Raw genomic sequence first — 23917 nt, 5'->3', positions numbered from 1 at the left:
TGTCACACATTTGCCATAAATTTAGAATGTTAGCACTCTAGTTGCTCATTATTTCAAGCTTCACTCACAGTGCAATCTTAGACAGATTAATTGGATTTTAGATATAATGTACCATGTCTGTCACTGTCAACAGTATGTGTGACACCGAGGGCGAGATCTATTGCATTTTCAATGCTTGTTTACTTTGATTCCATCAAGAAAGCATTCAGATGTGTCACACATTTGCCATAAATTCTGAATGTTTGACATTAATGCTGGTCCAGAGATAGTGTAAAGGTTTCATTGGCATATTTACAAACCGCTTGCACAATGTTAGATATAATTTACTAATTAATGTTATATCTTGTTTATATATAAGTGGTCTGTTTTTGGCCTGTAGATACAGATAAATAATTAGTGCAGAGACACACATAGTGCTTGCACAGACAGAGATGGTAGATTACATGTAATATCGTGCACATGTGCCTCAGATCACACCAAATCTATTGCATTTTCAATGCTTGTTTACCTTGCTTCCATCAAGAAAGCAGTCAGATTTGTCACACATTTGCCATAAATTTAGAATGTTAGCACTCTAGTTGCTCATTATTTCAAGCTTCACTCACAGTGTAATCTTAGACAGATTAATTGGATGTTAGATATAATGTACCTCGTCTGTCACTGCCAACAGTATGTGTGACACCGAGGGCGAGATCTTTTGCATTTTCAATGCTTGTTTACTTTGATTCCATCAAGAAAGCATTCAGATGTGTCACACATTTGCCATAAATTCTGAATGTTTGACATTAATGCTGGTCCAGAGATAGTGTAAAGGTTTCATTGGCATACTTACAAACCGCTTCCACAATGTTAAATATAATTTACTAATTAATGTTATATCTTGTTTATAGATAGGTTGTCTGTTTTTCGCCTGAAAATAATTAGAAATAATGTCAGCAGAGACATATATACTGCTTGCAAACAAAGAGATGGTATATTACATGTAATATGGTGCACATGTGCCTAAGATCACACCAAATCTACTGTATTTTCAATGCTTGTTTACTTTAGTTCCATCAAGAAGGCATTCAGATGTGTCACACATTTGCCATATATTCTGAATGTTAGCACTCTAGTTGCTCATTATATCAAGCTTCACTCACAGTGTGATTTTAGACAGATTAATAGGATTTTAGTTATAATGTACCATGTCTATCCCTGCCGACAGTTTATGTGACTCTGCCTAACATCGCAATAATGGGTGAATCAAGCTTCATTCACAATGTGATCTTATGATCAGAATGTTAGATATAATGTACCGTGTCTGTCTCTGCAATAAGTATGTGTGTCTCTGCTCATATTATTTCACTGTCTCTACTGGCCAAAAACAGGCCACCTATATATAAGCAACACATAACATTAATTGCTCATTACATATAACATCCTGCTCATGTGCCTAAAATAACACTATGACTGAAGCTTCATTCACCCATCAGTGTGATGTTAGGCAGATGACCAGAATGTCACATGTAATATACCTTAAACGCCCCCTTTGCATACATTACACCTGACGCACGTATAATGTGGCACAGGGCTTTACAAAGTGACGCATTTACCTAGATGCGTCACTTTGTAAATATAACTCAAGGTGCAATTTTTACACCACTGCTGTGTCACAAAAAGTGACGCACCGGCGGCGTAAAAGTGACGCATGGCCTCATAAATGAGGCCCTCAAGCGCACCACAGGGAAAAACAGTGTAAAAAATTGTAGTAAAAAAATGTATTTCCAGCAATGCATCCTTTCACATCGGGCAAGCTCATGACCTTACCTTATGTAATGTGAGAGATGTTAACATTGTGAAAGTCTACCTTATAAATACACAGCTGTGTCAAAGATTGTGCACACAGCTTGTAAATATGCACTCAGACAAGAATATGAAATGCTGTGAGATATCTTATCATTGTGAGAGTCTACCTTATAAACACACAGCTATGTCAAAGATTGCTTTGTCTGCCTGCATATTTATAAGCTGCGTGCACAATCTTTGACATAGCTGTGTGTTTATGCATCTCCCCACCATTTCATATGGTTTTCTATCTGCTATTCTTATCCCTCTCCAGACATTTACTCCTTCTACACATGCTACAGGTTGCACAATGTGCTTCAAAAAAATGAGCATATTTACAACTCCAATGAAACCATTACACAATTTCTAAACCTGCATTGAATCCAAGCATAAAAACCAATTTATAAAGAAGTCTACCTTATAAACACACAACTATGTCAAAGATTGCGCACGCAGCTTGTAAATATGTCTCTATTTTTTTGTATATTCTATCTCAATTTATGCCATTTAAAAAACATAATTTCCAGCAATGCATCCTTTCACATGGGCAAGCCCTAAGTGAAAGAGCCTGCGTCAGTCTTACACCTGCTGTAAGGCAGGTGCAAAATTTTGACACAACAGCGTCCTAAATGTGACGCAGTGAAATCTCATAGATTTCACTGCGTCATTTGTACAACCCTTCTTTGCGTCAATACGCCCCCTTTGCATACATTACACCTGACGCACATATAATGTGGCACAGGGCTTTACAAAGTGACGCATCTACCTAGATGCGTCACTTTGTAAATATAACTCAACAAGGTGCAATTTTTACACCACTGCTGTGTCACAAAAAGTGACGCACCGGCGGCGTAAAAGTGACGCATGGCCTCATAAATGAGGCCCTCGAGCGCACCACAGTGTAAAAAATGGTAGTAAAAAAATAATTTCCAGCAATGCATCCTTTCACATGGGGCAAGCTCATGACCTTACCTTATGTAATGTGAGAGATGTTAACATTGTGACAGTCTACCTTATAAATACACAGCTGTGTCAAAGATTGTGCACACAGCTTGTAAATATGCACTCAGACAAGAATATGAAATGCTGTGAGAGATCTTATCATTGTGAGAGTCTACCTTATAAACACACAGCTATGTCAAAGATTGCTTTGTCTGCCTACAAATTTACAAGCTGCGTGCACAATCTTTGACATAGCTGTGTGTTTATGCATCTCCCCACCATTTCATATTGTTTTCTATCTGCTATTTCTATCCCTCTCCAGACATTCACTCCTTCCACCTATGCTACAGGTTGCACAATGTGCTTCGAAAAAAATCAGCATACTTACAACTCTAATAAAACCATTACACAATTTCTAAACCAGCATTGATTCCAAGCATAAAAAACAATTTATAAAGTCTACCTTATAAACACATAACTATGTCAAACATTGCGCACACAGATTGTAAATATGTCTCTCTTTTTTTGTATTTTCTATCTCAATTTTTGCCATTTTAAAAAAAAAAGTGACGCAGTGAAATCTCATAGATTTCACTGATCATTTGTACAACCCTTCTTTGCGTCAATACACCCCCTTTGCATACATTACACCTGACGCACATATAGGGGCTCATTAGGATGGCGGACGTAAGAGCCACCGCGGCCCTGGAGTAGGCGGAAAAAGCCTTTTCCGTGTCCGCCTGCCGCGGATACTCCGTCCGCCATATCAGGATAGGAAAACGTGTCAAATTTCCGTCCGCGACGGAAAAGCACGCACCGCCGCCGAACTACACACGACCACGTGGCGGACGGAACACATCCTGAGGCCCCGCCGTACGTACTGACGTCTAAGACCGTCCCCCAAATCAAGATGGCGGAAAATACACATAAAACCGCAGCGGAAAAACAACCTGTCTGAACACGGCGGAATCCCCACAGCGAACATAGGTGACATAGCAGAGATACCCACCGCAAGCTGACCACCACCATGGACCCAGCGCTACACGCTTTCCCGATGCTCTTCGCGATCCACCACGTCCTAGTCATGGCCCACTATCGACGACGACGCAGGTAAGGCACAAACCATTGGCTGTCTGGAGGGGAATACCAGCAAGGGACGTGACGTAGGGAGGGGGAGTGTCGTGTTACCGAAACCACTGATGAGAAGCAAATATGAATACACATTTGTAGTACGCAAGCAGGAATGACAACGACAGACCACGAGACGTGATAGACTACCTTTATTGTACAGAATAGGGGTATAATCACAGTGTATGCGTGAGCATGGGCAAAGTGGGCACCAGAGCAGTGACATCATTGGCAGTAAACGAGAGTGCGGAATGCAGTATCAGAGCATCAACAGGGCATTGTGGAGTACAGAGCAGGTACATCATAGGCAGTAAACGAGAGGGCAGAATGCAGTATCAGAGCATCAACAGGGCATTGTGCCCAACAGAGCAGCTACATCATAGGCAGTAAACGAGAGGGCAGAATGCAGTATCAGAGCATCAACAGGGCATTGTGCCCAACAGAGCAGCTACATCATAGGCAGTAACGAGAGGGCAGAATGCAGTATCAGAGCATCAACAGGGCATTGTGCCCAACAGGGCAGCTACATCATAGGCAGTAAACGAGAGGGCAGAATGCAGTATCAGAGCATCAACAGGGCATTGTGCCCAACAGAGCAGCTACATCATAGGCAGTAAACGAGAGGGCAGAATGCAGTATCAGAACAGCAACAGGGCATTGTGGAGTATAGAGCAGGTACATCATAGGCAGGAAACGAGAGGGGCTAAGTGCATCAACAGTCCATTGCACTGAACAGGTTGATCAGAGGCAGCACATGAGAGGGGCTAAGTGCATCAACAGTCCATTTCACTGAACAGGTCCATCCGAGGCAGCACATGAGAGGGGCTAAGTGCATCAACAGTCCATTGCACTGAACAGGTCCATCAGAGGCAGCACATGAGAGGGGCTAAGTGCATCAACAGTCCATTGCACTGAACAGGTTGATCAGAGGCAGCACATGAGAGGGGCTAAGCTACATCATAGGCAGTAAACGAGAGGGCAGAATGCAGTATCAGAGCATCAACAGGGCATTGTGCCCAACAGAGCAGCTACATCATAGGCAGTAAACGAGAGGGCAGAATGCAGTATCAGAGCATCAACAGGGCATTGTGGAGTACAGAGCAGCTACATCATAGGCAGCACAAGTACATTTGAGTGAAGTGTTCAGCACCTCACATCACTGAATCAGGGGGACTGCGTGAACTACCTGCCTCGGACACACTGCCAGCACCAGCAACAGGAGTGTGAGACACAGCCACAGCCCGAGTGACACACACATGGGCCACGGACCCAGACACACTGTCAGCACCAGCAATAGGAGTGTGAGACACAGCCACAGCCCGAGTGACACACACATGGGCCACGGACCCAGACACACTGTCAGCACCAGCAATAGGAGTGTGAGACACAGTCACAGCCTGAGTGACACACACATGGGCCACTGACCCAGACAGACTGCCAGCACCAGAAACAGGAGTGTGCAACACAGCCACAGATGTAGTCACTGACACGTGACCCACTGACCCAGACAGACTGCCAGCACCAGAAACAGGAGTGTGCAACACAGCCACAGATCTTCTAACCGACACGTGAGCCATAGACCCAGATACACTGCCAGGACCTGCAACAGGAGAGGGCACAACTGAGACTGCCACTACATGATGCATGACAGCCAACAACAGACACAGTGCCACCATCTGATACATGAGAGTCAACTGCACCAGCGCCACTGGGACAACTGAAATGATGAGCCACAGGGCTGTATGGGCCAGGAGGCAGGGTGGGCCTGGGAGCTGGGGATAGCTGACCTTGAGCCAAATCGGGGTTGGCAGGTGTCAATGGTGTGTGTCTGCGTTTCTTAGGGATGTGTGAGTGCACCCTGGACAGGACAGGACTGCCAAGTGGTGGGGACTCAAAAGAATCACCACCCACCATAGGTGGAGCATCTGCAGCCGGGGATCTGGTTTCTGGGGACGTGCTGGAGCCTGCTTGTCGTTTGCTCTGTGCCTGCCGCCTGGACTCGGAATCATGTGTAATGGGGGATGCAACAACAGGGGACACCCTCCTCTGCTTCTGACTGGCCTGGATGGGAGTGGAGGTATGGGGGGACTCCGCCGTGGAGACATCTGTTTGGCGTTCAGTAGAAAACATCAGCCTCAGTGCAGCCAGGGGTGAAGTATGCCTGTCCTTGATTGCGCCATTGTCCATGCTAGATGCCTTGTCCGTAGGATGTGCCTTATCCTTAGGTGGAGTGTTGTCTCTGGATGTAGCCTGTGCCCTGGTCGCCGCCCTGTTCCTGCCAGCAGACTTGTCGTCTGTGGTGCACCTGTCTCCAGTAGACACCTGCTCTCTGTGTGTGTTCCTGCCCTTGGGAGATGGACCTTGCTCAGCTGTGGGCCTGCCCTTGGGAGATGGACCTTGCTCTGCTGTGGGCCTGCCCTTGGGAGATGGACCTTGCTCTGCTGTGGGCCTGCCCTTGGGAGATGGACCTTGCTCTGCTGTGGGCCTGCCCTTGGGAGATGGACCTTGCTCTGCTGTGGGCCTGCCCTTGGGAGTCTCCCTGCTCCTAGGAGGTGCCTTTGTCTTTTCACTGTCCTTGGGAGTGTCCCTTTCCTCTGCTGTGGGCCTGCCCTTGGGAGTCTCCCTGCTCCTAGGAGGTGCCTTTGTCTTTTCACTGTCCTTGGGAGTGTCCCTTTCCTCTGCTGTGGGCCTGCCCTTGGGAGTCTCCCTGCTCCTAGGAGGTGCCTTTGTCTTTTCACTGTCCTTGGGAGTGTCCCTTTCCTCTGCTGTGGGCCTGCCCTTGGGAGTCTCCCTGCTCCTAGGAGGTGCCTTTGTCTTTTCACTGTCCTTGGGAGTGTCCCTTTCCTCTGCTGTGGGCCTGCCCTTGGGAGTCTCCCTGCTCTTAGGAGGTGCCTTTGTCTTTTCACTGTCCTTGGGAGGGTCCCTTTCCTCTGCTGTGGGCCTGCCCTTGGGAGTCTCCCTGCTCCTAGGAGGTGCCTTTGTCTTCTGACTGGCCTTGTCCAAGGTACAGTCCATGGACCTGTGAGTATCCCTTGCCTTGGGAGTACCTTTTGTGTTGAATGCCTGTGTAGCTCCTGAAGGCATGTCCCCCAACAACACTTGTGGATCCTGTGTGTGTACTCCAGTGTATCTGACGTTGTCTACGTGAACAGATTTAGCTGATCTAGGGGATGGGGTCTGTGCCCTGCGTGCCCTGACGTGCTGTCTGACGCTGCTTCTAGTGCAATAACCTGTATTTGATTCCTGCTCAGAATAATCACTACCCCCTGAGACATCCAGTGGTGTAGATGGGGAAACAGAAGTAGCACCCTGTTCATGCGACTGTACTATTGCAGACGACACACTGCTTGCCAATGACTGCACTGTCCTGTGTAGACCTGCAAGATCGCCATGCATCCCTTCCATGAATGCCACCACCTGCCCCAACTTCCTATCATGGTCCTGGAAAGCATTTGTCATATTGGTCTGCTCCACACACAGCTGTAGCAGCAGATCAACGGCCTCAGCACACAGTGCATTTTGGCTCACCGTGGCAGGGGCAGCGGTGCCTGCACCGAACGCCACTCTGCTCCCCCTACTCCTCCGGCCACGAACAGTACATGGTGCAGTTGGCGGAAGTGTGGGCCCTGTGTGCTGTCTTCCGACAGAAGGTGATGAGTGCCCACTCCCAGTCTGTGACAACAGTGCAGGCTCACCAAGAGTGTCCGACGAGGAGGACGATGGTGTCTCCACATGCGAGTCCTCAGGGACGGTCCTGTCCCCCTCTCCGGCGCTGGCCTCCTCTGTGTCAGTCTGCGTGTGTGCGAAGTCTGAGCCGGACTCATTTCCTCGACTACTCTCCACCGTCTGTGGCTGAGTGTCCTCTATCATAGCTGAAATGCACATAAAAGATGTGTGAGTCATGGGCAGACTGACGTACAGAAGGACCAGGATAGCCAAATTACATAGCTGACAAAGATTTTGTAGCCCTCATCCTGCCCACGGCCCACCTCTACCAGTCATCCTCACATTTCCTGCCATGGGGCCATGGACCACTAGGGGATGTGCTTCAACACTCAACTACTAAGCAAGTGGCGTGTCAACATGGCGGACCTGGATGTCAAATGACAACCACCCAATGGGACCAAAATGGCATCACAGAGATACATACGCAACACGGAACTCAATACTGTGTCGGTGCACCAATACATGCATAGCACTCACAGGTTTCCTACACAGACAGTATGCTCACCGCTAGTTTGCTGTTGATCGGCACTCAGACGTTCGGCCAGTTCAGGATGCGTCACTGCAATGATACGGTGCATGAGAGGGGTCATGGAGCGTCGGGCCAGACGGGGCATCCTTGGAATCATGCCCAGTGTTACTTCCGCTACATTCTTGCTCAGCCTGGAAATGTCGTCCCAGCGTTTGTGGCAGTGTGTATGTCGTCTGTTGCACACCCCCAATGCCCGTACTTCCCGTGCTATGCTCCTCCACAGGTCCTTGCGAAGGTGCAGCTTGACCTACCATGATGGGAGACAAAAGGGTTTAAGTCAGTGGACAGTTGGCCTGTCACACACATAGGGGCAAGACGTAACTGTCAGCAGCCATGCACAATCAGGAACATATGTCTAGCCCACACAACACAGCTAAGATAGAAATAGGCCTGATTATTTGGCCCCCTCATGCACACCAACATGTCCCACACTGCACTTACCACCCGTCCTGGTGCGCCGTAGAGGCGTCCATAGTTGCGGAGTACACCGTCCACGAGGACATCAAGCTCCGCGGCGGTGAAGGGTCGAGACCGGATCTCTTTGCCTCTCGACATGGCAAGATCACGGAGTATGGCACTAGAGCAGCAGTCGGTGGTCAGCTCAGCAGCAGCAGCAGGTCGAGGTGATGGTCACAGGCAGTAGTCGGTGGTCAGCTCAGCAGCAGCAGCTGGTCGAGGTGATGGTCACAGGCAGCAGTCGGTGGTCAGCTCAGCAGCAGCAGCAGGTCGAGGTGATGGTCACAGGCAGCAGTCGGTGGTCAGCTCAGCAGCAGCAGCAGGTCGAGGTGAACAGGCAGCACTGGTCCCCAGGGTAGGAAGTGTCATTTTGGCCAACACACATATATAGGGCCCTCAGCACGTGTCAGTGGCATACGTCGCCAGCAATTGGTCAGCCCTGGAAGCGTGTTCGTGAAATGGGCCAATGACTGGCCCTGTTGTTGCGGTGCACTGCTTCCGCTACTTGCGATTGGGCATATGCGGCCAGCGGCCCTCTTCCCATTGGCTGCATGTGCACGGACCGTCACGGGCACACATCGGCAACCGCACGTGCAAGCTTCAGGCACGGATGCTTCTGTTGCAACAATGTTCTATCACTGGCGCCTCCATGGCGGTGCACGTACTCAGCGGGGGAGGTGCAGACCTATACACCCTGTAGATGTACTCAATGGACATGCCAGTTCATGACCCCCCATACAGTCACATTGCATCATCCACCGTACACCGGCCGGAGAGGCCGGGCCTAGGACGGCCGTGCCCGGCCATGTACACAACCGCCGTGCCCGGCCATGTACACAACCGCCGTGCCCGGCCATGTACACAACCGCCGTGCCCGGCCATGTACACAACCGCCGTGCCCGGCCATGTACACAACCGCCGTGCCCGGCCATGTACACAACCGCCGTGCCCGGCCATGTACACAACCGCCGTGCCCGGCCATGTACACAACCGCCGTGCCCGGCCATGTACACAACCGCCGTGCCCGGCCATGTACACAACCGCCGTGCCCGGCCATGTCCACACCCGCCGGCCCTGGCACGGCGGTTGTGTACATGGCCGGGCACGGCGGTTGTGTACATGGCCGGGCACGGAGCTTGGTACGGTTGCTGGAGCTTGTGGCTCAATTGTCTCCTCATCTGCAGCCACGTAGGACGTATCCTGGCTCGATTACACCCACTGCAAAGGTCATGGCGGTACTACATTTCTTTGCTACTGGCACATTTCAGTACACAGTTGGACATGCCGGGGGGATGTCACAGGCCATGTTCAGCACGGTTCTTCGGGATGTCTTAACAGCTATGATGCTGTACAAGAATGACTACATACATTTCCCACGGCCGGAAGAGTTGGCAGCAGTCAAAGCTGACTTCTATGCACTGGGCCACATACCTCACGTTGTGGGTTCAATTGATGGCACACACATCGCTATCATTCCACCACGGGCACGGGAGTTTTTAGAAATCGCAAACACTTCCATTCGCTGAACGTGCAGGTGGTGTGCCTGGCAAACAACATCATCTCCCATGTGTGTGCAAGATTTCCTGGCTCCGCACATGACGCCCACATCATGCGGAGCAGCATTGTCCCACGACTCATGGCAAATCTGCGACCCGGTCAAGCGTGGCTTGTTGGTGAGTGTGCAGTGGGGACTCTTGTGATCTCTGTGTTGCATGGGGTACCCACCATATCTTGTTGTGATGTTTGTGTCTGTCATCCCCCTACATAGGCGACTCGGCGTACCCAAACCGGCCCTGGCTCCTCAGTCCCCTACGTAATCCTACAACAGCGGGTGAAATGCGGTACAATGATGCACATGGAAGGACACGGAGAGTCATCGAACGTACCTTTGGACTGCTAAAGTCTAGATTTCGGTGCCTCGATAAGACCGGAGGGGCCCTGCCTTACTCACCAGGAAAAGTATGCAGGATCGTGATTGCCTGCTGCATGCTCCACAACCTGGCAGTACGCAATGACATTGAACTGCTGTTGGACCCTGAAGACAAAGAAGTTCCTCGGCCTCCCATCCCACCCATGTCGACTGATGAGGATAGTGGTGAGGAGGAAGGTGTGGACCAGAGGCGCCAGCTCATAGATCGCTACTTCCCTTGAATGTGAGTAACTACCTCTAGTGGCGGTTGACAATGCCTCATGTATGTTTGCTGGTGTTGTGTGGATGTGGGGTTCATCAGCTGGGTGTTGTTTGTGATGGTTGCATATGTGTGTCTTCATGTCTTTGGACATACAAGTCTCCATGATGTGTGTGCTCTCATCCCATGCTTTTGTGATGGTTGTCGTTTGTGTAATGTTGCTGTGCATTGTGTTGTGATGTGTGTGAATCTGTTTCCTGACGTGTGTTTGCTGTCTCTGATTTTCCCTAGGTCACTCCCGCTGCGCCATGATCATGTACGACTATGAACCCTGAACCTGTTCACGTCTGTTTCTGAAGGCAATCATGTGAATAAACATGGAGGCAAAACATCATTGTGTGTGTAAGTGCAATTTATTTACAGGTTGTGCTTTTGTGCTGGTGAATATTTACAAGTAAGTGGGGTGGAGGGAGTTGGAGTTGAAGGTAATGGCAGATGAAATGTCTGTGCTGACACCACATTGGGGGGTGTCAGGGTTGTCCAGCAGACCAGTGGGAATGATTGTCTGTGGGACAGGATACTTAGCAGGGTGAATGTCTTGCACAGGCAGTGACATTGTCATTGGCGTCCCCTCTTGGAACGTGTGGATGGCGCTCCAACACTGCTCTCAGCCACTTCCTGCCTCGGCCGGCCCCTCCGTCTCTGAGGTGGAACTGAGTCAGCTGGGGGGGCAGGTTGTTGATGGGCCACATCCGTCGCCAGGGGCACAGGTGGTGGTGGCGGCGGTGGAGGCGGAGGTGACGGTGGCGGTGGAGGCGGAGGTGACGGTGGTGGTGGAGGCGGAGGTGACGGTGGCGGTGGCGCTACGACAATTGGTGGAGGGGGGGGTTGTTCCGGCCAACCCATTCCCTCCACATCGTTGCCTGCGGGCCCATGATGTGCACCGTCTGGCCAAGGAAGCCAGAGATTTTGCGCAGGATGTTGGTGTTGTCCACTGAGTCCTGGTGTGCACGATCAGCGTTTGCCTGGGACCGGTCGTATGACGCCTGGCACCTGGCAAGGGCTTGTAGGGACTCTGCCACTGGATGGGGTAGCTGTCCTTCCTCTGCACGGCGGTGTGTGGCTCGCCTGATTGGCTGATGTCCCGTTGCCTGTTTTTGTGGCCCACTCACCCTGCTTGTGTTTGAGGCCGATGGACCAGCGTCGTGCGCTGGGTTAGGCTGGGTGGCACAGGCAGGAGTCGTGGTACTGGTGGTACTGGTGGTACTGGTGGTACGGGTGGTACTGGTGGTACTGGTGGTGGTGGGGACTGTGCAGATCACAGAGACAGGTGTCGCTGGAGTCACACATGCGACGTTGGTCGGTCCCGGGAGTCCCTGTGAGCCAGATGGCCCTGGCTGCGTGCTTGGCCCCGCTCCATCCTCCGCACCGGAGCTGCCTGTGTCCTCGTCACCAGAGAGTCCTGTCTGTGTGGGAGGCGAGGCTGGCGGCCGGGTACTGGTTTCCCCAGTCAGTTCACGATCACCTGAGGGACAAGATAGAGCTGGTCAGTAATGTGGACATTCCATGGTCATATAGATTTGTAGACATTTCTGTTTCCTGTCGCACACACCCCACCCTCCACCACCACCACCCTCCCCGTGAACATGGGGGCCTGTTGGGAGTTGTAGTTTGGGCCTCTCACACACACCACCCTCCACCACCACCACCCTCCCCGTGAACATGGGGGCCTGTTGGGAGTTGTAGTTTGGGCCTCTCACACACACCACCCTCCACCACCACCGCCCTCCCCGTGAACATGGGGGCCTGTTGGGAGTTGTAGTTTGGGCCTCTCACACACCCCACCCTCCACCACCACCACCCTCCCCGTGAACATGGGGGCCTGTTGGGAGTTGTAGTTTGGGCCTCTCACACACCCCACCCTCCACCACCACCGCCCTCCCCGTGAACATGGGGGCCTGTTTTGAGTTGTAGTTTGGGCCTCTCACACACCCCACCCTCCACCACCACCACCCTCCCCGTGAACATGGGGGCCTGTTGGGAGTTGTAGTTTGGGCCTCTCACACACCCCACCCTCCACCACCACCACCCTCCCCGTGAACATGGGGGCCTGTTGGGAGTTGTAGTTTGGGCCTCTCACACACCCCACCCTCCACCACCACCACCCTCCCCGTGAACATGGGGGCCTGTTGGGAGTTGTAGTTTGGGCCTCTCACACACCCCACCCTCCACCACCACCACCCTCCCCGTGAACATGGGGGCCTGTTGGGAGTTGTAGTTTGGGCCTCTCACACACACCACCCTCCACCACCACCACCCTCCCCGTGAACATGGGGGCCTGTTGGGAGCCATGTACATGTTTGTGAGTTGGTGTCCAACGTGCATGGGTTGGGGCGTAGGAGATGTTTCTTCTCAGTTGTGTGAGCCTGACCATGTCGTGCTGATCGTGGTGCTTGGTTTGTACTCACCAGCCTCTTCTCCTTCGTCAAGTCCGTCTAGGCTCTCTGGGTGTAGTATCACCAGCACCTTCTCCTCCCAATCGGTGTAGGGTATGGGCTCCGGGGGTGTTCCACCGCCAGTATAATTGGCTCTAGCAAAGTTTTTAGCTCGGATGCCCTTCACCCTGGTCTTCAGGTCATGCCACCGCCTCTGAATTTCATGCTTCGTCCTTGGCACAGTCCCCGACGCATTCACCCGAGTGACGATCCTGTCCCACAAGTGGTTCTTTTGCGCCACGGACGTCTGCTGGACTTGGGCCCCGAAGATGTGGGGCTCAACACGGATTATTTCATCTACCATTACCCTCAACTCTGTCTCCGTGAATTTAGGTTTTTTTTTGGGTGCCATGGTGTGTGGTGCTCAGTGTGTGAGTTGAGTGAGTTGGGGGTGCAGGTGTGTGGTGTGTGATGTGTAGGATTTGTGTGGTGGGTGTTTGTGTGGTGGGTGTGGTAGGGTGGTGGTTGTGTGTCTTCTATGTGAGTTTGCAGTATCTCGAATCGGGCCTCTTGCTAGCAGCAATGCTGTGATGCAAAGGATTGTGGTAGTGTGTGGGTGTTATTTTATAGTCGTGTCTCAATGGTTGTTGGCAGTCAGGTGGTAGGTGGGCGTGTTGACTAGTGTGCATTATTGGATACTTGGGACGTGTCATGGTGGCTTGTGCTTGGTGTTGGTGTATGGGGGGGGCGTTGTCAATGTTCGTATGTTTGGTTTGGACTTGCGGTACACTTTCTAACATTTGTTTGCCGCTAGGGATGTTGTGCGTGTTGGCCTTCCGCAGTGATGCTGTGTTTATCGTTGCATTCTTTCCGCCGCGGACGTGGATGGCTGTGCGTTCCGTGGTACGGGCGGATTTATCCTAATTGCGGCCACGGAGTGTTCACAGGTATGGCGGTACATGTGTTATTTTCCATGGTCATTTCCGTCAGCGGCAGTGGTTGTTCATTGGACTCCAACCGCCGCGGACGGAGTTGGATGTGTTCCGTCCACCGCGGACGGGGTTGGTTATGATCCGTCCGCCGCGGTCGGAGTTTCGTGACATGATTATCCTAATCCCAACCGCGGAATCTCCGCGGCGCAGCCGGGAGTAAAATTTGCCCCACCATGGCGGACAGTACCCATTTCCGTCCGCCATCCTAATCGACCCCAAAATGTGGCACAGGGCTTTACAAAGTGACGCATCTACCTAGATGCGTCACTTTGTAAATATAACTCAACAAGGTGCAATTTTTACACCACTGCTGTATCACAAAAAGTGACGCACCGGCGGCGTAAAAGTGACGCATGGCCCTCAAGCGTATTATAGGGAAAAATATTGTAAAAAATTGTAGTAAAAAAATAATTTCCAGCATTGCATCCTTTCACTTGGGGCAAGCCCATGACCTTACCTTATGTAATGTGAGAGATGTTAACATTGTGAGAGTCTACCTTATAAACACACAGCTATGTCAAAGATTGCTTTGTCTGCCTGCATATTTACAAGCTGCGTGCACAATCTTTAACATAGCTGTGTGTTTATCAGGTAGACTCTCACAATTTTAACATCTCTCACGGCATTTCATATTCTTGTCTGGGTGCATATTTTATTTTTCTGCATGCATTTTCTGCTTCCATCCATGTCTAAAATTGCGCAAAAGTCTTGTAAATATGTTACTCTTTATCTTATATTACATCTCTTTTGATACCATTTCTGAAATACTTTATGCATCTCCCCACCATTTCATATGGTTTTCTATCTGCTATTCGTATCCCTCTCCAGAGATTCACTCTTTCCACCCATGCTACAGGTTGCACAATGTGCTTCATAAAAATTTGCATATTTACAACTCCAATGAAACCATTACACAATTTCTAAACCAGCATTGAATCCAAGCATAAAAAACTATTTATAAAGAAGACTACCTTGTAAACACACAGCTAACATTATGGAAAAAGGTAAAAATATAATTCCTCAATTCACAGAGACACACACTATGATACTTGTAAAACATCTTTAAACTCTCTATCTTTTTTAAAAGAATCATTACTCACCTTTAAAAATGGTTTGGAAGATGTCAAACAGTGTCAGTCACAGTCAACAGATATTCTTAAGCAGAATCTCTGAACAATGCTTCCTTTACTGGGAGCCTTTCAATAATGGCACAGATTCTTTCTGATTTCAGAGCCATATTCTTGCACATAGCCAATAAAAATTGTTCCCCCACAAATTCAAAACCAAACTGCACATTTTAATTGGTTGAAGATTTCAAGACTTTGAAACTCACATAACATTCACCCATCCCCCCAGTGCTCATTCACCAAGTAATCATGGTAACTCCCTCTAAAACCACCACAGAGTTCACAAGTTCATTTTACTATGTTGCAAAAAAATCCATCAAGCCTGCTTGACCTCTCAATCTGCTAGCTAATAAAATGCAATGTTTCTTTAAATGACTTTTTCTCAACCTTTGAAATGACTTCTTTAAAAAAAAAAAGCATTCACCCTAATTTTCAGTGGAGATTTTTAACAAAGCTCCAATCATTTCTACTTATTCATCTGCACTGATTCTCAAACACTTTTTTATCATAATCAAACTGCCATTTCATTTTCACAACTCATCTGACTAGAAGCACACCTACCTTCCCACACCTACCTTCAAAATGACAAAAGTCTGGTTTGTGGGTCATAGCTATGTCCACTGGGCTTAAAAATACGCAACTAACAGAGGTATTAACAATCTTGATTTACCAAATGTGAACATTGTATGGATTGGACAAAGAGGATTGAGGAGTCACCAATTGATACCATTGGTAAAATCCTTTATGCATTTACCACACCCTGACCTTATAATTGTGCACTGTGGTGGAAATGACTTAGGCACTTTGACTGGGGTAGGTCTGGAAATGCTTTTAAAGGACATCTTTGGGCAATTGATGTCACTTTTTCCAAAAACTGCCTTGGTATTTTCTAATATATGCCAAAGGCAAAAATGGAACTGGTCCAACCAATTTTGTCCACAGATTGAGAAAGCAAGGAAACATGTAAATAAATCTGTTTCTGCTTACCTCAGAGACTATGCTATGGGTTCCATTTACCACAACAACTTGCGTTACAACATGCAAGACATCTGTAGGAGAGATGGTGTGCATTTTACAGATAAGGGGAATAGAGTTTTCCTCTTGAATATAAGACTCTGCATTGGTACCTACTTGTAGGTACAAAAAACACCCACATAACACAACATCTCTTTTCAGAGCTAACTTACCTCTAAACACTTTACATTATTTTTTTACTCTATTTTTTTACACTGTTTTTCCCCGTGGTGCGCTCAGGGTGCGCGTACCGGAGCACGCACTGGGGAGCGCATCCATCGCGTACCCCGCGAAATTTTTTTAAAAAAAAAAACGTTTTTTGCCCTTCAGGGTCCTTCTAGGCCCCCCTCAGAAAACCTAGGGGATCAGGGGGTGTCTACTCTGCCCCCTTTTAATTATATCCCCCTTTCTTTTTTCACCTCTTGTGTCTTGATTCTCCCGAGACACAAGATGGGGGACTCTCCGGACTGTTTAGAATGTTGACAGACACCCGATAGCCAATCATCTTTCCGCTCGCGCACTCCCGTAGCGCGCCGGGTGCGCTCCCCGGTACGCGTACCGGAGAGCGGACGGAGCGGGCCTATAGATATATATGTGTTTTTTAAGTTAATTTTAAAAAAAAACCACTGGAGCAATTTTCAGCAAATATTCCAAAGGCACATCTGCGTACCAGTCCCTACAATTTTGCCAAGTTTGGCGTAATTCCGTTCAGCGGTTCGGGCTGTAGACTTGTCAGACCGTCCTATGGAAATTAACATGGGGAAAACACGTTTTGGGACCCCCCTTTTTTCTCAGCCCCCACTTCACGAATCCCCCCGAAACTTTCAGGGAAGGAGCGCAACGGAGCTGGCCAGAATGTTGGAAAATTACACACAAATTCCTCAACCGACGCCAGAGTTATTACCAATAGAATGTTGCGGATTTCATATGGTAGCCAATCCTAACTATAACTACCTACTGGTGACCGCCAGTAGGTAATATATATATATGTTTTTTTCACAGTCGCCCAGTCCCTTGGACAATTCATGGTGCTTTACCATTTAGCATTCACAAACAAAGAAAGATTCACAATAACATTGTTAACCTTGACATCAAATGTAAATGGAGTTCTGAATCAGTGATCAAGCCCCAACGCATCTTTATTCCCATGTATGTAACCCATTTTTACTCAGTTTTTCTCAATAATAGCTCCTGGTTACCTCCCCTGGATGATTTGAAGATTTTTGGGATGCCATAATATCACATGTGCAATAAGTCACCCTCGTTATTCTCCGAAATTTGCTTTGCCATGGCATATGTGAAATCCGTGTTGGCGATTGGTCTAATATGTTGTAAAATGTATACTTTTAATTTGTCCACTGTACTACCTATATATTTCATACCACAAATACATTCCAGAACCTAGATCACAAAAGTGGTTTCAAATGTGATTCTTTCCTTGATTAGTTCCATCTTGCCATTTTGTAGTCAGAATGATGTTTTTTTTGTCCATAGCTACAGGCTTTGCATTTCGAACCCTACCAGAAACCTTTCTGATTTTTCAATAACAAATTCAAGTAATCTCACTTCAAATAACTGATAAACTTATGGTTAAAAGATCACCCAGGGATGCTGGTTTTTATATGTAATCTGGGGATGTTCTAGTCGTATTTCATTGAAATCTTTGTCCATTTTTTTAAATTTCCAATTCAGGGATCTTATGCTGTCCTTTTCTTTCGCAGTTTTTTCCTTTTTGGTTTTGTATTTTTAGAGCTCAAATCTGTTTTGTTGCCATTAATCTTTTCTTGGCAACCTCCAAAACTGACACGGGATACCCTCGGCTGATAAATCGTTGACACATATCCTCCAATTGTATTGGGAATTCCTGATCCTCTGAACAATTCCTCCTTGCTTGTAGGAATTCGCAAAATGGTATACTCCATTTTAGAGCACGAGGGTGTCCGCTTTTTGCATGTAATAAACTATTTGTACTTGTCGGTTTCCTATATATCTTAGTGCAGATCATTCCCTCTCTCAGCTCTCCGTGCAAACTTTCTGTGTCCTTCTGGTGGGCCCAGCCTTGCTGTGCAGGCTCTGCAGCCCTGATTCACACTTCATTGAATCCTGCTGTGCTGCTTGAATGATGAGTAGAGACGGCATAGCAGGAGAGTCTAAACAAATGTACTTCTGTCCCCAGTTTCTGAGAGGACAGGTTAAAATGTGAGCCTGCACAACACTATGCTGAATGTGCAAGTTTACTCTTTTCTCCTGTCCTCCAACTTTTGGGGACAGGCTCCTGGAAGACATACTTCTCACTGCACATGGGGGTTTCCAATTCTGGGAGAAGAGTACCCCCTCCTCAACAGACTGTCTTCCAAAGTTCTCCTCTTGGTCTTGCTCCAGTTCCTCCTCATCTAACTCTTCCTCATCTGTTGAGGCCTGGTGCGACTCTGCCTCAGTGCTCCTCTTAGTGAGCTGCCCTCTCTCCTGATAAACTCCTTGAGCTGGGCCAATTTGTAGCTCTCCAGGTTGACCAGCTCTAGCTCCATTTTTGCAGGTGAGGTCACAGACACAACAATCAGGTAGGGTTAGAGTGAAACTGGAAAAACATATAGGCCATATAGGAAATTGGGTTCCTGATTGACAGGGATGTGAGCCATGGCCAAGCAGTGACCATATTCCAAGTCAGGGTTAGGCACCAGCAAACCACAAATTAATCTGTGCTCATCCTCTGGTACTTTGGCACAAAGCAGTCAAGCTCAACCTCAAGACAATGAGTAAAGTATTTGTGCAAAACTTCAAACACTAAAAACTCTGAAGACACCATATAAAATTATTCCACAACAGTTTAGAAAAATGAATTTGATTTCAATAAATAAAACAAGACCACAATGAAAACAATCCAATCAGGAAAACCGAAATATTGAATTTCAAAGTTTTAAGTTAAAATAGTTTCTAAAAGCATAAAGAACTAAAAAGGGATATCTGGTCAAAGTCACAAATACAGGCCAACCAGGATTTATCATGGGCTAGCTAGAGGGACCCGGTTAGGCTCTCTGAACAAAGTGTCTTAACTCCCGGTTGCAGAGTGTTGCTTCGATCCAATGCAAAGAAGTGTTGCAATGTCGAAGCATTCTATCATTTCCAAGATGTGGCGAGGCATCGGTGCGAGGTTCTGTTGTGGCGTCATCGAGGATCCCATCAACAGGGGCTTTCAATGCAAAGTCTGTGCATTGAGGATGCAGCACACAGCTGAGGTGATGCGTCAGTTCCAAAGTGTTGCTAGGCTGTGATGCGGAGGTTGGCATTGAACTGTCGCTGACAAGGGATGTGAGAACCTGGGTCAGAGTTGCGCTGCACCTATGGCAATGCAGCAGTTCTGAAGACTGCATGAGTGATTAACAGGGTCCAATCTATGCAGCAGCTGTAATTTATTGGTTCTCCTCGAGGGAACACCCCTTAGCTGAGTAGATGTGTTGATTTGTCTTGAAGATGCACCACTCAGAAGAGAAGATGAAATGATTCTGCTGGTAAGCACCCTCTGCCCACTTCCAGGGGTCCAGGACTGAGGTGGCACCACTTGGCAGGGTAGACTGAGGCTTCTGATCAGGAGGCCATCCAACTAGTCCTGGGAGTCACTCTGGGTCCTGGGTTCAAGAGATTCAGTTCCAGTCCTTCTCACCCAGTCTAGGAGGTCAACAGGTCAGCACAGAAGGGCAGCAGTTCTTCTGGTTCAGCAATCTTGTAGACAGGCAGTCCTTTAGCAGCACAGAAGTCTTTCTTCCTGGCAGGGTATTCACAAGTCCAGAAGTGTACTGAAGTGGTGGTGTCCGAAGTCCAGCACGTATACCCAGTGGTGCATTTGAAATGGGGGAGACTTCAAAGACAGGCCTTTGAAGTGCACATAGGCCCTGCCCTGCCTGACTTGGCTCTAGGCTCACTACAGGGGGGTCTGTAACCCTCTGTGCAGGGACAGGACACAGCCTTTTCAGGTATAAGTGAGGCTGGGTTCTGCTTCACCCTCCCATCCTGCCATGATGGCCCAACAAGTCACACCCAATCTCCTGTTTGTATATGGCTGTCTACGGAGGAATGCACATCGACCAGCTGTGACCCACCCCAGACATGTGATCGGAGACAGGGAGCAGGCAGCACATGGCTAAAATAAGGAAATCATGAAAGGGTAGGTTGCACACCTTTTCTTACTCAAATTATCAAATTCCTTCATTAATCCAAGCGTGCTCGAAGTCGACGTGCCCAGCCCAGAAGGCAGGAAAGGGTAAAGTCTAACAACATGGGGGCACTAGATAGTACCCCTGACCTCGGCACTGTGGCTATCGTGAACGCAGAAGTCAATATTCCACTTGTTAATATAATTCCTTGTGCATCATATTTTTCACTGCTTATACAGCACATGTTTTATTTTGACACAAAGTGATGGACTATATATTAATTGTGTTTAATTAATCTTTCCAGTTACCCCTGACGAAGGGCCCATTGAGGCCCGAAATGCATTGGGTTTTTAAATAAACTGCTTCAAATGAAATTGGCGTTTTTACGTATTCTTGAATGAAGAGGCACGGATGGCCCATCAGGAGTATGAGAAGCACAGGAAATTGGTATTTCCTTGCAAGTGGATGAAGAATGATGTAAAATTGAATACATGATTAAATGAGGAATAACAGTGAAAAATATGATGCACAAGGAGTTATATTAATAAGTGGAATATTGACTTCTGCGTTCACGATAGCCACAGTGCCGAGGTCAGGGGTACTATCTAGTGCCCCCATGTTGTTAAAATAAGGAAATGCCAACTTTCTAATGTGGTATTTTTAGGATTGTAATTCAAAACCTGACTTCACCATCAATTTGCATTTTGAATTGTGATTCTAGAGACATCAAACTTAAAGCAGGTATATCTTCCAATTTGGAAATTACTGTAAAAAAATGCAATAAGGTGATTCTAATGTTATCCTACGGAAGATATAGGCCATGCTGTCGTAAAAAATGTATTTAGTAGTTTTTCACATCCAGGACATGTAAAACTTAAATGCACGTCCTACCATATAAATACATTGCACCCTGCCCTCTGGGATGTCCAGGGCAACCCTTAGGGGTGACTTATATGCAGTGCTTAATTTGTGAAATTTTAAATGCAGGTGCTCACAGTTTTTTTGTAGGAGACCACACCCACTTCCCCCAGCGGCCCCTACTTCCTCCAATGGCTCTACCTACTTCTCAATATGCTTGCCCACATGCTCAGCTGGCACAGCTGAAAACAAGATGTAATAATGGATCAGAATTTCAGCCAGCAAACCTTCCTCTAGTAAGGTTTTGATAGGAGGTTTCTCCCAACCAGCACCCCGTGAAAACACTGAAATCAAGGAGTAAATTTAAAGCACAATTTTGACATAAATATGCTAAAATTACTAATACACTGAAAGGGAATACATGAAATATTCCAGAACTATAGTGCCAACTTGGGGAAAGTAAAATACTGGGGTATATGGTGGTCCCTGTGTCATAGCAGTAAGCCTGAATTTGTGACTTTACTCTGGTTTATCACTTCTAGATGACTGCGGGCGGCGCTTTGTAATTTTAGATTTTGGTGTCAAATAATTTATTAGATTTTAATCTCTACTTTTACTTTTCTAAATTGGTGTGGAATTTTTCTTGAGATGTGTTTTCACTTTATTACTGTGTGTGTGCTGAGTAAATACTTTACACATTGCCTGTAAGTTAAGCCTGACTGCTTTTGTGCCAGGCTATTAGAGGGTTAAGCACAAGTTAATTTAGTAACTTCTAAAGTTCACCCATGGCCGGGATTGTGACTGTTGATTCAGATGGGCTAACACACTCCCAGTTGATCAACAACCCAATTTCTCACAAGCCATTTAACTTTCATCTTGTACATAGACTACACCGAGATTTGGCTGTGGCTGTGGTCAGTCCTACCAGGGTAAGTAGAACACTCTCTTTTACAATGAGCAAAACTTCAGAGCGACCAGGATAATGGGCAGGATAGAAATAAGGCACTGCTGAGAAAAAATTGGCCAAGGAGGTGGTGTGTATAAAAGAAGGCAATACTGAGAGAAAAGCAGGCATGGGGAGGGAAAGTGAGAGAGCGGGCACTGCTGAGGAGAGAGAGGCATATGGCAGAAAAAGGGATGAGAGCAGGAGGTTTGTAGGTGAGACATTTGGGATAAGAGGGAGAGCAAGGACTGCTGAGGAAAGAATGTCCAGTTATGAAGGGAATGGAGAGAGTGAGGTCAAGCATTGCTGGGGAGTGAGGGACTACAGTGTGGAAGGCTGAGGAGGCAGGCACTGCTGGGGAGAAACTGGAACTCATTCAGGGCGTGACTCTTATACTGGGCAATGCATGGTGTCTTCTCTGCATCTGCCTTCTTGTCCTAAGATATTAAAAAAAGAAGGTCATCAAACTATTTAATATTAAGGTTTTACTTTGTTCGTTTGAGGATGTGGGGTAGCTGCCGATTTCTGAGCCGGTAGGAACCATGTTTGAGTCTTGGCATCAACATCAGGACCGGATTGGCCATAGCGGGCACCGGGCAATCCACCGGTGCGCCGCACGGGTTGGGGCCGGTTTTGGGCCCCTGGGGGCCGTTTTTGTTACAGGGCCGATTTTGCAGCATAGCTGCAAAATCGGTCCTGTACCAAAATCGGCAGAAAACCGGCCCTGACAAAAAGCTCGGCGGCACCTCCAATCCCCCCCCCGCCCCCCAGTGGGGAGGAGGGGGACCAGCCGAGCACTTAGCCGGGGCCGGTTGTGGTTTCCAGTCCGGCCCTGATCAACATCCTGTGATTCTGGGTAATTCACTTAATCTCAGATGTGCCTACAATTCAGGGCCTTGAAATCCTTACGGGTGATTTGATAAGTTTTACAAATCCTGGATCTATCTACCTTTTCTGTGTCAAATTGTGCAATTGGTACCACCTAAAATATACCTCTTCAAAGTTTCATTTGTGTTCACCAGCAATTTGAGAAAACAGTTTCCATTTACTAAGTTCTCGAACTGTTCTTTCCTTAGTGTTATAACCAGTTAACTTCTACCAGCAGTAAACTCACTAAAGATATGCACCTGCTGCATAACCCTTCTCCCATCCAACATGAAACACTGTTGATAAAAATGCCCACATTGTAGTTTATAACCTTTTCATATTCGAGCCAAAACAAACCAACTTTCGATGATTAACATGATGTAGGTTTGTATGCAAATCATTATCCTGAAAACTTTTACCGGAAAGCCAAAGACAAAACATGTGAACAAAAGACTTGAAATAATGCTCAGACATCAAAAACATCTGGTGCCTGATAGGTGTCAGAATGGCTGAAACAAAAAATCGATGAAAACAATTATTATTATTACCAGGCCCACTGGACAGCCTCAATCGCCATTGATTTCGGTTCACCTTCACAGTGTAATTCACTTCTGCTCAAGCAAAGCATGACAAACATAAAAGTACAGACTTAATGCATTGTAGCATAACTGAGCTAACTGTGATATGCCAATGGCCCTAAAACAAAGAAGTAAAATATGTTGCCTGTCGCCTGAGTGGATTTTCAAAGGGCATCATAATTGAGCTTCAGTGGGCCTTTCACAGCCCTAGGTCC

This window comes from Lissotriton helveticus, chromosome 3_1 (assembly GCF_964261635.1).
Source record: "Lissotriton helveticus chromosome 3_1, aLisHel1.1, whole genome shotgun sequence".
Lineage (NCBI taxonomy): Eukaryota > Metazoa > Chordata > Amphibia > Caudata > Salamandridae > Lissotriton > Lissotriton helveticus.
Note: the sequence above shows the minus strand (reverse complement) of the source record.